The sequence below is a fragment of the Colias philodice genome, chromosome 2 (assembly GCF_061535455.1).
Source record: "Colias philodice isolate Cphi_HAF_F1 chromosome 2, ilColPhil1 Martin Lab GWU primary, whole genome shotgun sequence".
Classification (NCBI taxonomy): domain Eukaryota; kingdom Metazoa; phylum Arthropoda; class Insecta; order Lepidoptera; family Pieridae; genus Colias; species Colias philodice.
Genome location: NC_143087.1, coordinates 9,855,950 through 9,871,362, shown reverse-complemented (window position 1 = coordinate 9,871,362; position 15,413 = coordinate 9,855,950). Strand labels below are relative to the sequence as shown.

General features: G+C 33.4%; 1 long non-coding RNA gene across 1 annotated transcript in view; it reads left to right on the top strand.

The window, feature by feature from the left end:
• The first annotated feature begins 7,248 nt into the window (after positions 1-7,248).
• The window catches only part of LOC149490715 (uncharacterized), a 244,929-nt gene continuing 236,764 nt past the window's right edge, over positions 7,249-15,413 (top strand). The window contains exon 1 of the long non-coding RNA XR_016317216.1: positions 7,249-7,462. This is a non-coding gene — a long non-coding RNA (uncharacterized LOC149490715). The remainder of the gene's footprint in view (positions 7,463-15,413) is intronic.

The following is a 15,413-nucleotide window of genomic DNA, read 5'->3' as shown; positions in this document are numbered from 1 at the left end:
GTCCTATTTCTATCCTGCCTTTCCTATCTAAAATCATTGAAAAGTTAGTATATGAACAACTGCATAGATTCTTAAACCTACACGATCTCCTTAATCCCTTCCAGTCCGGTTTCCGATCCGGTCATAGTACGGCCACTGCACTTGTTAAAATAACCGAAGATATTCGTCATGGAATGGATAATAAAAAGCTCACGATTCTAACATTATTGGACTTCAGCAATGCATTTAACACTGTCGACTTTGATATACTGCTGAGCATATTAAGTTCTTTAAATATGTCGGCTTCAGTAAATGACTGGTTCTACAGTTACTTACATGGGCGTCGTCAGCGTATACGTATAGACGAGGTTGAGTCGTCATGGTGTGATGTTGGTGCTGGTGTCCCGCATGGCGGAGTCCTGTCTCCGTTGTTATTTTCAATATTTATTAACACTATCTCAAACAGGTTAACGTGCGACTACCACATGTATGCCGACGATCTCCAAATCTATACACAATCTGCCCTTGATGATTTACCCCAGGCAATCGTTTCGGTCAACAAGGACTTGAGCAGCATTGTAACTTGGAGTTCGGATTACGGTCTTCATGTGAATCCCTTAAAAACTCAAGTTATCATTGTTGGCAGCCCTTCCTTGATTGCAAGGGTTAACTGGGTGAATCTCCCTCCTATTTTAGTCGACGGCACACCTATTCCTTATAGTGAAGCTGTAAGGAACCTTGGAGTCTACTTAGACAACACTCTCTCGTGGGGCTGTCATATTAAGGAGGTATGTAAGAAAGTCTACGCAACTGCTGGATCACTCCGTCGTCTTCAAAATTTTCTTCCCATCCCAACCAAAATTCTGCTAGCACAATCCCTCCTTTTACCCATACTTGACTACGCCGATGTAAGTTATGTTGATATTTCCGTAGACCAATTAAACAAGCTCGAACGTCTCCAAAATCTTTGTATCCGCTTCATATTTGGTCTGCGGAAATATGACCACGTCTCTGAGTTTCGTTCTCAGCTTAAGTGGCTACCCATTCGTTTTCGCCGGGATGCTCATGTGCTGCAACTACTATATCAAGTTTTGTTTAACCCCAAAACACCAAAATATCTCAAGGAAAATTTTGTGTTCAGAGGAGAAAACGGAGACTCTGTCCGCTCATCGGAAATGCTCCGGTTAAGAATGCCAGCTCATCATACAGGCTTTCTGGGTAACTCCTTCACTGTTCGTGCGATTAAATTATGGAACGCATTGCCGGAACCAATCAAGAAGGCGCAATCTTTGAATATTTTTAAAAATATGGTTCGTGATCATTATTTTTCTCAGTTACCCTAGTATATAGTGGTGGACGTTTAATTAGAAACACGTAATACGATGAAGTAGTCATCAAATTCATTTAACATTTACATATTAACGTAATAGAGATTAAGTATTATTTCGTATGTAATAGAACACCCGTTTATCTAGTTTTATAAGAAAATGCTTTATTTTAATCAAACATTAGCTTAAATTAATAAAAATAAACAACATTAAGTGAAATATGATTTCTGAGTATTTTCAGTCTGGACAACAAATTAGAAACAGGATGCTTCGAGTGATCCAAAATCAAAACCTGTTGAAATGCCGCCAATATTCTTTCTTCTACAAATATTTTCACCGTTCTTTAAACATTCTAATCTAAAAGTTTCTGAAAATTAATTTGCTTTACAGTATAAATGGTTAAAGGTAAGATTTGTGACCCATCAACAAGAAAAATAATTTTAAGTTTACATTTTGACAAAAACTAGAGTTACAGGAAAATTGCAAATCATTTAGAGTGTTCGATAAAAATATATTCAATGGTATAGTTTATTTAAAAGAGCATGGTACTTCCGATCAAGTGCCTAGAAAAGCTCAACCATGAAAAACCGCTGCACGCGAGGATAGGCAAATGATTCTTTTGGCAAAGATGGATCCATTTAAAAGTTCAAATTCTATTATAAAATTAGTTTTTTCCGAAGATGAACCTCACAATGCGTCAATGAGATCGGTTCGCAGGCAGTAAATCGAGGCAAAAATTTTTGGGAGAGACGCCAGGAAAGTACAGCTTCTTACTAGGCAGTACAGGGAACGACGATTTTTCATTTACTAAGAAATTGCTAGTGGAAATTCCGCCAGTGAAAAAGTTTTATTTTGGGATGAAACTAAGATTCATTTAATCAATTTTGATGGCAAAGGATACGCGCGTCGTTCAGTTAACCAGGCCTTAGATAATAAATAAACAGTTCAGCATGGCGGAGGAAACATTATACTATGGGCACGTATGGGGTTGTTTTTAGACTGTTATAATCTTTATAGACAACATCGGCTTTACAACGTCGTGCCTTAGATTGTATGAGATTTTAACACGTTTGCAAAAACATATTTTCTAATAGAATTGACACCTTTGCGATGGATCCATCTTTGCGAAAAGAATTATTTGCCTATGCTCGCGAGCAGTGGTTTTTCATGGTCGAGCTTTTTTAGGCACTTAATCAGAAGTACCATGCTCTTTTAAATGAACTGTAGCATTGAATATATTTTTATCGAACACTCTAAATGATTTTATTTTTTCCTGTAACTCCAGTTTTTGTCAAAATGTAAACTTAAAATTATTTTTCTTGTTGATGGGTCACAGATCTTACTTTTACCCATTTATACTGCAAAGCAAATTAATTTTCAGAAACTTTTCAACGGAATGTTTAAAAAACGGTGCAAATATTTGTAGAAGAAAAAAATATTGGCGGCATTTCAACAGGTTTTGACTTTGGAACACTCGAAGCATGCTGTTTCTAATTTGTTGTCCAGACTGAAAATGCTTGGAAATCAGACTTCACTTAAAGTTGTTTAATTTTATTAATTTAAGCTAACGTTTGATTAAAATTAAACAATTTATTATAAAACTAGATAAACGGGTGTTCTATTAAATATGAAATAATGCTTAATCTCTAATACGTTAATATACAAAAGTAAATAAATTTGATGACTACTTCATCCTGTTACATGTTTCTAATTAAACGTCCACCACGTATATATTATGTGTAATATATTATATATTTATATATTTTATTAGTATATAAGTATATTATATTATTTTTATCTCTTCTCATATGCATGTAATCTATTTGTGTGTATGTATTTTATTTAATCTCTTAATTTTGTGGCTTGTATATTATGCTGTTTTTTACTTTATTTCATTTTTTATAACTCTTCTTCTTTTTATTTTTGTTCATATTTTTATTTATGCTCTGCCCTACTCCTATCCTTTACTTAATTTCTCTCTGTACAACCGGTTGTCTGGAAGAAATCGCTATTTAGCGATAAGGCCGCCGTTTGTTACAATGTATCCTAGATTAAGTCTCAATTTGTAATTTTTAAGAGCAATAAAGTAATAAATAAACGAGAAACGAGGGACGAGAAATAAGTATCTTCTGCTGACCTTTTATTTCCAGACAGTTTACGCGGTGAATTGAACTGACAGGCAAATTCATATTATGATCCCAATAACCAGGCAACCTGCCCTGGTTATTGCGATCATAATATAAATTTGCGAAGCCCAACCGTCAAATTTTTTATTGGCCTTAACCACCTTACCGCCTTGCCTCGGAAAACTACCAATATTTGAACTAGGGCAATATATTTACTATACTAACTAGGTACTTCCAGTGAACATAGTCTTGAAATTTGGTTTAACGCAAGGTCTTTAAAAAATTGCTAAAAACATACATTATAAAGTTACAACCTAATACGAAATAGGTTTGTTGAGAGCCCCCGGGGCGCGAGTCCGACACGTACTTGGTCAGTTTTATTTAAAAAGGAAAATCTTTACCAAGTAACCGGGCGAAGGCAGGAAAAGCGGTTAGTGAATTGTAGGTACATAAAAGAAACAGAAGAAAGAACTAATTTTAGATTTAAAGAACATTGTTCACATTTTTTCGAGAATGTACTTGAATATGTTCTAAATGAATAATTTAATAACATAAGGACGCGTATGGCTTTATCTCTCATACTTCAAAGCCATAAAGCGTCATTGGAAAGGTCTCACTTCAATAGAAGTAGCGAACACAAAAGACGAAAAGAGGGCTAGGTAATGGTAGACACAATGGAAACACTGTTTGGACTAAGACCGCCCTCACAATTGTGAACCGCGAAACTTATTTTATTCTTTACACTCATTTAATATATTATGATAGGTAGATTTTTAGTACTTATGTGGGCGCTATAGAATCTTAGTTTTCTTCACAATAACGACATAACAACGTTAAGTCCTTTTGTTTGTTATTTCACAATAATTATAGAAGATTTGCTATGGTTATACCTACATGGTGTATTTAGAAAATATTTATTTTCAAGACGTAGAGCTTGAAATGTACGAGTCTATCAGGATTCATTAATAAATCAGGCATATTTTTTATTCATATTTCAAAAGCACACTGTAACTAGTACCTGTAAATAACTACTAATAAATTTTTAATAACTCAGGCCCCGGAACCACAGACACAATAGAAAATCAAATCTATTGTGTCTGGGACCGATCGGGCCGCTTGGGGCTCAATGGGTTAATTTGTTAAATGCTACTATTGACATCCGGTGATAGCCAGAAATTATTACTAAAATGCATAATTTCCTTCAGAACTACTTACTTTAATGCAATATAAACATAGAGCACTAATAAGAACATAATATTCCTTTTTGATTTATGGGCTCCTTATGATAAAATTTCCGATAAAAATTTATTGTAATTTTATTGAGGTAAAGCACGACGGTGATTGAATATCTTCAGTGACAGTGAGTACGAATGTACCGAAGTTTGAAAATGATTCAAGAAATATTTAGTTGAAATACCAAACACTTGTACAGTTACAAATTATACATAACATAATATTTTTATTACTAACTTTATTTTTAAATTCCAATTGAATGCAAAGTAACATACATATAGGATATAATTTGTCTCGTAAATCATATACATATCATCAATTTTAACGTAAAACGTTTAAAATGTTTTTCATTTTAAACGTTTTATGGGTAATCAAATAGATGGTGATGATTTTTGGCCCTTATTATAACTGCATAAGGTAGTTAATTGCATGTCAATTTCTTTAAATAGTAAAGTAAATTGGTTATGTTTGTATGTGCAGGCATTGTGCGGGTTGACACAATACAGCGCGAGGCTTTGTGCCGTTCGCGCCATTGTCATCGGACATATTACCTAACATTTTCACATTATATCAAAACCCGCTGGCTTCTTTTCAGACACTTGTCTTGTTTGTTAAACCTTCAGAAGTCTCTTGAACATTTGTACATTTTCTTATAAGAATCCAAAATGAATGCTGAGGGATAGAAAAGAATGTAGAGTCAAGGCTCTACATTTCATATTTACATATAACATTTGGTAAAAACTCTACAAAAATGTAGATTATTAACCCTTGATACGTTAAAAATTAAAATTAACTATATGCACAAAATTTTCTTTGGTTTAAATTAAGTATTTTTTTTTATAAAAAGAAAATCAATAGAAAATTTATTGAATAAGTATGTCGAACGATATGACGTCTTAAAAATCATATGAATATATTATAGACTGGGGTAGAAGCCTTTGAAAATAATGAAAAGATAAAAAAAATCGCAGTCGGATGAAACCCATTAGAAAAGGAGGGGAATATGATAAAAATATAAGGAAAAATAAATTACGGTCAATCCGAGATCGGGAAGCGGGAGGGGGGAGCTTTTAAGAGAAAAAAATGGTTTCTCTCGATTTCCGACAAAACTACAAGTCCTATAGAAAAAAGTTCAATGGCAACGTTGTAGGTAATTAAAAGTTCTACAACTTTGGATTCACAATTTTTTCACATAACCTAAAAATTTAGGTGAAAAATTAAAAAAACCAAGTTTTTGGTCTTTTATTTCTATCTACTTCAAAATTTATTTTTTTTCTACAAAATTTGGTGGAAACTTACTTTATTATGTCCCAAATACACTGTAATTTATTTGATTGAAAATATTTATTTTTTCGCCTTATTTTGAATTAATACCAAAAAAACAACCTAATTTTCAATCGAAAAGTCACCCGTCAAAATATCAGCTTTTTTCAAAAACTTGGGGTGCCTTTTATTCATTGAAATCTCTACTTTCATATGGTGTAAAAAAAAATAAACACCACCATAGTAAATGTTCTCAGGAAATGCATACAAACAGTGTGATAATGAACTTTTACTAAATCAGGCACACTTCTTGAACTCTATATCTTCTCTTGTATCGGCTTTTCGGTAATATTTCAAAAGAAAAATAATTATCTGTTCTAAGTTTAATATTTTACAGCATATTCAAAAGCAAAATGATGTCGATAAAAACATTTCAGGTAGTTCGAGAAGTGTGCCTGATTTAGTAAAAGCTAATTCTCAGACTGTTTGTATGCATTTCCTGAGAACATTTACTATGGTGGTGTTTATTTTTTTTTACACCATATGAAAGTAGAGATTTCAATGAATAAAAGGCACCCCAAGTTTTTGAAAAAAGCTGATATTTTGACGGGTGACTTTTCGATTGAAAATTAGGTTGTTTTTTTGGTATTAATTCAAAATAAGGCGAAAAAATAAATATTTTCAATCAAATAAATTACAGTGTATTTGGGACATAATAAAGTAAGTTTCCACCAAATTTCGTAGAAAAAAAATAAATTTTGAAGTAGATAGAAATAAAAGACCAAAAACTTGGTTTTTTGAATTTTTCACCTAAATTTTTAGGTTATGTGAAAAAATTGTGAATACAAAAGTTGTAGATCTTTTAATTACCTACAACTTTGCGATTGAACTTTTTTCTATAGGACTTGTAGTTTTGTCGGAAATCGAGAGAAACCATTTTTTTCTCTTAAAAGCTCCCCCCTCCCGCTTCCCGAACTCGGATTGACCGTAATTTATTTTTCCTTACATTTTTATCATATTCCCCTCCTTTTCTAATGGGTTTCATCCGACTGCGATTTTTTTTTGTTTCAAAAATTATCTACTCTAGTCTATTAGTATAAAGTATAAACTAGGTTATTTTACGTTTTTCGCAATACTAGACGAGCCAGACTGAACACTTCAGTAAAATGCATAAGAAGTGCATAGATAGGGTGATCTGCGAGGCGCGAAAGCCAAAATGCGAAACCGCGAGGGGCGGCCGCAAAGGGTGTCAGCGAAGCGTAGTGCGCAAGGATTCGGCGCGGCAAAGCAGCAGCACATTCTGCCGGCCGGTAGTTTGACACAGTCGTTCACACAGCGCGCCTGAACAGTCGCGAGGCTGAATGAACTTTTTCGCTCGCACCGATTCCCGCCAAGTTATTCGTTTTTTGAAATTCCCTTTTTTGATCTGTGATTTTTTTTATGTGAGCAACATTGGTGGCGACGTGAGTTTTTAATTTTATTAGTGGTGTTGCTAATTGGAAAATTGGATTGGATTTACGGAGTAATATCGCGGTAAGTTTAAAGATTTACTAATTTATTTATTTCAGATTTTTTATAATGTGTGTATTTTCAGTACTTATTCCTGTTAATATTTCATTTATTCATAATTTAAATATTAATATTTATCCTTATATGATTCAATTAATTATTAAATCAGCAATTATTAAATCATTTTGCGTATTTGTATCATTAAATAATAAATATTATTTCGTGATTATCTACAATCATTGTCCAACTAGAAAATCTTTGGAATTTAAGTTGATATGAGCTTATTTGGCCTTTTTGTGATCAACCACATTAAGTTACTTTTATTAATTTTTAATCTCTTGTAAGAATCAAACTTGTGACTGTTTCTTGGTAATGAACGTAACTTTAGTTGGATTCATTAACTAAGGACGAGGACCAAATTGTTTTACACTGGAAGGTAAGTAAGTGTTTTTGTTAAGTTTTTTTATAAAATATAAATTCAAGTCATCGAGACTTCTTATCTACCTACTTTTTACATTGTACCTGAAATATCGTGAAATAATATCATATTTTCAATATCTAAATCTGAAAAGGGATCATCAAGGATGATGATCCTTGATATCATCATCGAGGTGATGAGGCTCTACATTTTTATTCACCGGCATTCCTATTGGATGTATACAAGAAAATATACAAATGTTCTAGAGACTTCTGAAATCAGAAAAATCTTAACTAAAATATTCGATAATATAAGAAAACTAAATTTCAAAGCAATACATATTTCTTTTTAAAACATCAACAAAGGCGAAAAAAGTACATAGATATACAAATGTTATTTTTGGGGTTAATAAATGAGATTTTAATTGGGCAGATACTATTGCGTACAATGTTGATTTATAATATGTAAAATGAAAAAAAACAATATTTGCTGTTTCGGCTCTTCCACCACCAGCAGCTCGTTTGTCATCTACTTAAAAATAATAGGTAGCAAACAATGCGAACAGTTGCAGTGCGCTGAATGGCGCCAACAGTAGCGATACAAAAGCCGATCGTGATCAAATCGATTGATGCGATAAAGTTACAAACAACAAAATAATAGCAGAGTCGGGGAATTAACGCTTCTATTGTGTTAGTACAATAATCCGCTATCTAGGCCAGGCTCAGTGCTGCAGACGAACCTTTTGTCTTTCATGTTCGCCGTTAATAATGGCGGGCACCGAAACAGCCGCGCACAATACCGCGAAATTTGCGCGTTTTCATTTGCAAGACAAAACGTGCTTTGTTGTATGTCCGCTCAATACTGAATTTATGGCGGGTGGACCAAGCCGTATTGACGGGCCGCTAACGAATGGCCGATGCATTTTGATCGCCATTCGCCCATCTCATAGCGAGAGCTATTAATACTTGCACCATTAACGATCGATGTGCTGCATTTTATATATAAAAAACTGGCCGAGCTTTAGAAAGCTCTTCGTCGACTCGAGACATACAACTTTTCCTAAGAAGGACGATAAAGTAATTCTTCAGTTCTGCTATACAATATTGATAAAGTTTTGCAAAGGATGTGAAAATGTGAATTGCCTTTACTGCCCTCTATTATCGTCAGAGTATTTTCCTTATAATATCCTTTTTTTTCGTAGGCATTTTTATTGATATTTTGCAATTGGGAGCTTATATTCTATTTCAGTATTTGTAAACAGTTGACAAACATATATAGGTCGTCCTTACCTGTAGATAAATATTGCAAAAACAGTAAGGGTAAAGCGATGATTTCAATGCATCAACAGTGTAGGGATTATTTAGAACAATATACATCATTAACTATCTATACCAACAACCAACACAAAGCCCAATCCATTACAAACTATACCTAATCTAATAAAAAATTCTTTATTAGAATTCCAAACAATAGAAACTAAATAGAAACTTAAAATTGGCTATAATAAGCGTGATAAAAGAATCGAGTAACTCAAAGAGCCATTGTAACGTCGTCGTCACTTATTGGAAAATATTCTTATTTAATAGATCCTTACCTAGATCTTATTATATAGAGACGGTTCTTTACATTCGTCCGAAAGACTTCAATAGAAAGGGAGGCGAAGAAACGGAAAGGTAACCGCAAAAGCTTTGCGTTCAGTCGGTTGGTCAGCCAAAGGATTGCTTACTCTTTGGGTTCTTCTAAATATTTTAATATATACTTTATACGTTAAACATTATTTAAAAGGAATGTGGAATGCACGCTTCTATATCTGTAAATTATATGTTTCGTTAGTATTTAAAAGGGTCTTATTTTTCTAGTTTAAGTTGGCAAATGCTTCTATAATTTGTTTAGAATTTAACGATATCACAATGCTTACTACGCTTGTCAACTTATTTCGTAATCCGAAATATTTAAGGTATTTTTATAAATTGCCTGCGCTTTATTTTAAAGTTACCGATTATGTATTCCCATATTTTCCTTTGCTTGAAGGAATTTCTGATAAAAGGTAAGGCTTGGTGATCCCTGTTGTTGGACATCTGTTAAATCTGGTACATTTAAACAAATATAATATTTAGTACAAGAAAACAAATACAATATCATTTCGCCGTTAACGATCTCTACATCTCTATATTGAATCTATAAGGCTAATAAAAGATCCTATATTTACACGCCAACATAAACACGTATCTCCTACATAATGGTTAATTATATTCAGTACTAACTGAATAACCACAGAGAAATCATCAAAACTGAACAGAGGCTTCCCCGCACAAAAGTTACTCTCAAGTCTTCGAGAGGTCGCGTCGCCACAAAAGCGTCGTAATTGGCCCGTACTTTTTCTACTTCCCTGAAGCATTCATAGCCAATGAAACGTGTGCATTTAAATGACGTTCCACAGCTTTGTGGGGGTCACACTAAAGTTGTTCGTGAAACCGCGTATACGACTTTTGTATAGCCCGCGTCGGAGGGACTGGTAAAAAGAACCTGCTCTTTACTTGTTAAGAACTCATTAGTCATGCTTATTTGAAAATGTAATAATGCAGTGTAACTTTGTTCGCTGTAATCTGGATGCAAAATTGAAATCATTAACGCAAAGCTTTCATTTATGTTTTACTTTTATAAACATTACCTACCTACACATATTATATCGAATCTTGTTAAAAAAATATTTTCTTCGTCATAATACAAATTACAACTGCACAAACAAATGATTTGAGTACATTTCTTAAATACCTAGTTTGAAATTCACAAACATCAAGAGTCAAGACATAAAAATATAATATTACATATTATATGAATGCTCCACGAGCTCTTTGTTAAAGCTCAATACCTTCAGGCTTCCACATATAAAAATAAATTTATGATCCATTGTTAGTATGAAGCACTAAATACACTTACGTAACACATCCCTTTTCTGCTATTCAATAGTCATCTCCCACCTCCCACTTCCATTCATTCTTCGTAGCTTTTGTACAAACGCTGAGGCTTTTTGTAACATTCCACTGAGAATATCTCGCTGACGAAATATTGTTACATTCAAATGTACGGGAATCTATCAATATTGAAACAGTATATGGACTAATGAAGTGTACCTATACACTTGTTGCTAACTAATAATATAGTTTCTATAGTAGACCTTAAAATCTCTACATCTCTATGCATACTATAAGTAGGTATTCTGCAAATGTATTTTAATTTTAACATGTATTAAAAAGTAATCGCGTTTATTGATCAATTCAGTCCACACAAAATTATGTTTTATTTATTGTTTCTGCGTCTTATCAAAATAAACATACATATCCAAAAGATGAATACATATGTAATGTGGAGACATAATTGTTAAAAAATCTATCAGGTGGCTACGCGTGTAAACCCACGAGGCGTAGCTATACAATATAAGTTGAAATTCGAATTTCCTTCCACTTCACTAATTCAATTTCGCGATTACATTGTCGCTGCCATCGATAATGTACATAAAAGAAGAGTATTAAAGTAAACAATGGTTAGTCACCTATTCGGGTGGGGAAAGGGGGTTTGGACGATCGGTATTTGGTGCTCGCATTGTCGTTGAATAACTTTTGTCCCTATTGTGTAGCTGAAAGAGCCACAAAGACTCGCGGCGTTGAACGTAAACCGAAATTCATCAGGCTGCCGAACTCCTATCTCTATAGTGTTTGAAGCTCAAGCGTCAAGTTTGTTGAAGGATTTTGTAAAGACCGTTCACGTTTCTTTGTATAATACTTCTATTATGTTATGACCTTTGCTGTATATTGATAATAGGTAGATACGTATCTTACCCATTCAAGTGTCTATACATTTGGAAATAACGCTATTCTTATTTGAATCTTATTAGTAGCTAATTTTCTAGTTTTGCAATATTAATGAATTATGTGATATAAATAACATTGAAACGCCATTATTTATATTTAAATAAAATAAATAAATTTTATATGACCATACCTACCCATTGCATTTTACACATTAACTCAAGTACCCATTCGTTAATGTTTCAAGGTTTTTGTCAATTCTATACAAAAAGATCTCTTGTAACCCTTATGCAAGTCGTGGTTTATCTCGGATTTATTGAACTATAATCTCTTTGTCTGTGATAATATTCCTACGCGTTGTTAATTTAAACTGACCCAATTTAGAAGCGTGTTTATATTGCATTTTGTTGTTCACGTTTAGTTTGTGTCATAATCTAAACATAGAATAGAATTTGTTATTATGATAATTAGGTACAAAATCAACCCTTATTTATAGTATGCCATGCCATCAAATATCTTGAAAAATATATTCGTAAGTACATCAGAATTCCTGAAAAATCGTATTAGATTTTAACAAACAACATCTACAAATGCGATGAGGGGTAAAAGGAAATAAATCACCAATAAACAAACTTAGGTACCTACCTATATTGCTGAAAAAATGACCTCTATTTTTAAGCTATTTAAGTGAAGCCAATGTCTCTAGAATAGCATTCGTGCTATTATAGCCGTAGGGTACGTGCCTACAGGTGGCACGGCAATTAACGTTTCTCCCAAAAATAAGCCCTAGTCTGTGCCCTAGTCAAGTAGCAGAACAAATAGCAATGTCTACCTGTACGTCACGTTTATATTTCCCGATTTTCAAGTCTTCACAAGTGTCACCTATTTTCCATTCTTTGAATGTTGTCCTCATTCTTTACATCTATTGTGTGATCCATAGCGAAGCGACTTCTAAAGTAAAGAATGTAAGAAAACTGAATGTTTGCGTCCGTACCTACTATACAATTTACCTCCATGATATATTATTGACGAAGACTACAATAGTGTTTTCAGAACTTCTATTGATAACATGAATGGTTCATTTGAGTGAAGAAATATACTGACAAATGAACTATTATATCAATATTCATTTAAAATTTTTGCTCTATCATATAAAAAGGACTGGAGAGTAGGTTCTAGTAATTTGGTCTCCAGTTTTTCACAAGAAGCAAAATGTTATTATTAATTTTTCAACGATTGAATACTAATTATAAGTCATGCCACAAGTGCATCTGCATCGTCACCTATTGAACCTGATTTATGAACGTTTTAAAAGATTTGTGAAATAAATTTTATGTATTGATAACATGAGTAACGAGGAACAATAGTACAATAATATGTAGAGAAGATGCAGAGTATTCAATGTTACAGTTATAAAAAGTCCAATCAAGCTCACCCACAAAATTTAGTCACATTACGTGGAATGTGCAATATTGGGCTATTCATGGATGATAATAACTTTGCGTGGGGTGTACGCATATTAACTGGGGGGCACGCGATGGTCACGGTACGTAATTTTACCATTTTTAGTATTATTCCTATTGTCATTTTTGTTTTTTATCTGATATGTTTTCGGTAATATGGTTGGAACTGTAGGACGAGGTGAGTATAGATACAATTTTCTTCTTATAATCGATCGCGTTGTGTATATAAAAGCAATAAAAACAGTCAAGTTTCAGTACCTATACATATTTGTGGGTAGAAAACCTTTTCCGATTAATGAAAAAGTCATAATTCGTATAAATACCAAAAAGGTGGTATAAATACCACCCTGAAAAACACTTGATATTTTCATTTGTAATCTATAAATTAAGTTGAAGCAAGTGACGAGACCCACATTGTTTGGTATCCTTTTTAACAGCTACAGAAAATTCTTATTAACACGAACGAATCTAATAAAAAAGCTTGACACTTCATACAAAAGAATTGCATTATTATAAGATTAGAAGATATCAACGACTGTTAGATGAACTTGATTGTGCACCAATAAATGCTATTAAGACGATGAACTTCACATGAATTCCAGTGTTACCCTTACACGGTTCCCTAGTTGGAAAAACGCCAAAGCTTTTTATCGTATGCCCTAAACAATAGCCATGAGACACAATAGTTGTGAATGGCACGCGATCATAGATTAGTCATGGCACCCTTATACTTCCACAGATTAAGACTTCGGATTTAAATAATAAAAGACGCTATTATTGCATAGATCCTTTAGAATGAAAATGAGTAATGAAAATGGGAAATAGGGTATAGAAGTTGGGAGTTGGGACGCTACAAAGAGCAGATTGATGCATATTTTTGGAGCCAGTGTTTCTATTGAATGTTTGTTTACCCTTTTTAAGACCATATAATTTTGTAATGTTATTATGATATATTCAAGCTATGTTTCGTAAGAACGATGAGGTGAGAGTCTGCATTTATAAAATATAAAAATTAAACGAGATAAAATCTATTAAATTTTGAACTTGTCATTTTCATCGTTTTTGGTTCGACTGTTCGATACACGATTTGGTAAAATTATACAATAATAACATCACTTAAGTATGTGTAGGAGGACGTCATAAGCAAATAGGGTAAATAAAGATGGAAGTCGAGGTAAATGCTTTTTAAGTGAGATCAAATAAAACAACTTCCTATGTCGCTGGAGCCTGAAGGACTTTGCGTATTTCACTTTTACCGATTAAACGCGTAATGGTAGTCGATATCTGTGTCGATATTTTGTAAATAAAAATAAACTTATCTAATATTCTTGATAAATTAGTAAAACCAGATGGTAAGTAAATAAATTTTTAATTGTTTCAACTAGGTATTTAAAAGAGAAGAAAGCAATGTATGGAATATTGTTATACCCTTTGAAGGTTCGTTAATTTATTATTTATTCATTTACAATAAGAACGGAACAAGAATTTGTAAGAAAAGCTACCTACCAGTGGCTTTACAAACGTAATCAAAGAAAGAATGTTTTAAAATTTACGTAAAGATGTTTTACCTCCTATAATACATTGTGCAAACCGAACTGAAAGGCGGGTTTCAGAATACCTGCGCAGTAGACTATATTACACACTTCATTTGTTTCAAGACTTAGCCAAAAGTTAGCATGAGCCAAGCTCTGAACAAAAGCATTTCGCCGCTCTAATTACAACATCCACGTTGTATTACTATATCATATTTGTCGACAATGGCATCCTTTATGTAGCAAACAATCGAGTTGCTGATGAATTTCGGTCTATGTCTGCGCCGTGTCTTTGTGTAAGCCTCCCTTTAGTGGACAACACAATGGAACAAAAGTTGTTCAATAGCGACGCAGCACCTAATACCCAAGCCCTCCCCTCATTGTTTCGGGTAATGTTCGACTTTTATGGATATTTTCAATGGATCGCTATAATCTGGTGAATGAAGTTGCGAACTCTTGGCCATTAATCGTTTCGTCGAGAAGTGGTTTCTGAGGTTTTGTGCTTGCTTATCACAATGCGAGTTTATACGCAATTAAATTATACAAAAAAGGTTAAAGGTTGTTTTAACGATTTCTATTCTTTTTAATGTTAGGTATATCCACATTGAGATACATGTACTACGTAGTACATATTAACTCAATGTATATCCACGACAAAAAAATACGTGGATCTGCGAGTCGAGTACAAAGAATTGTAATGTTCTTATTAATGCATGGAAAACAATGTAGGCTTAATGAAACTGTCGATGGACT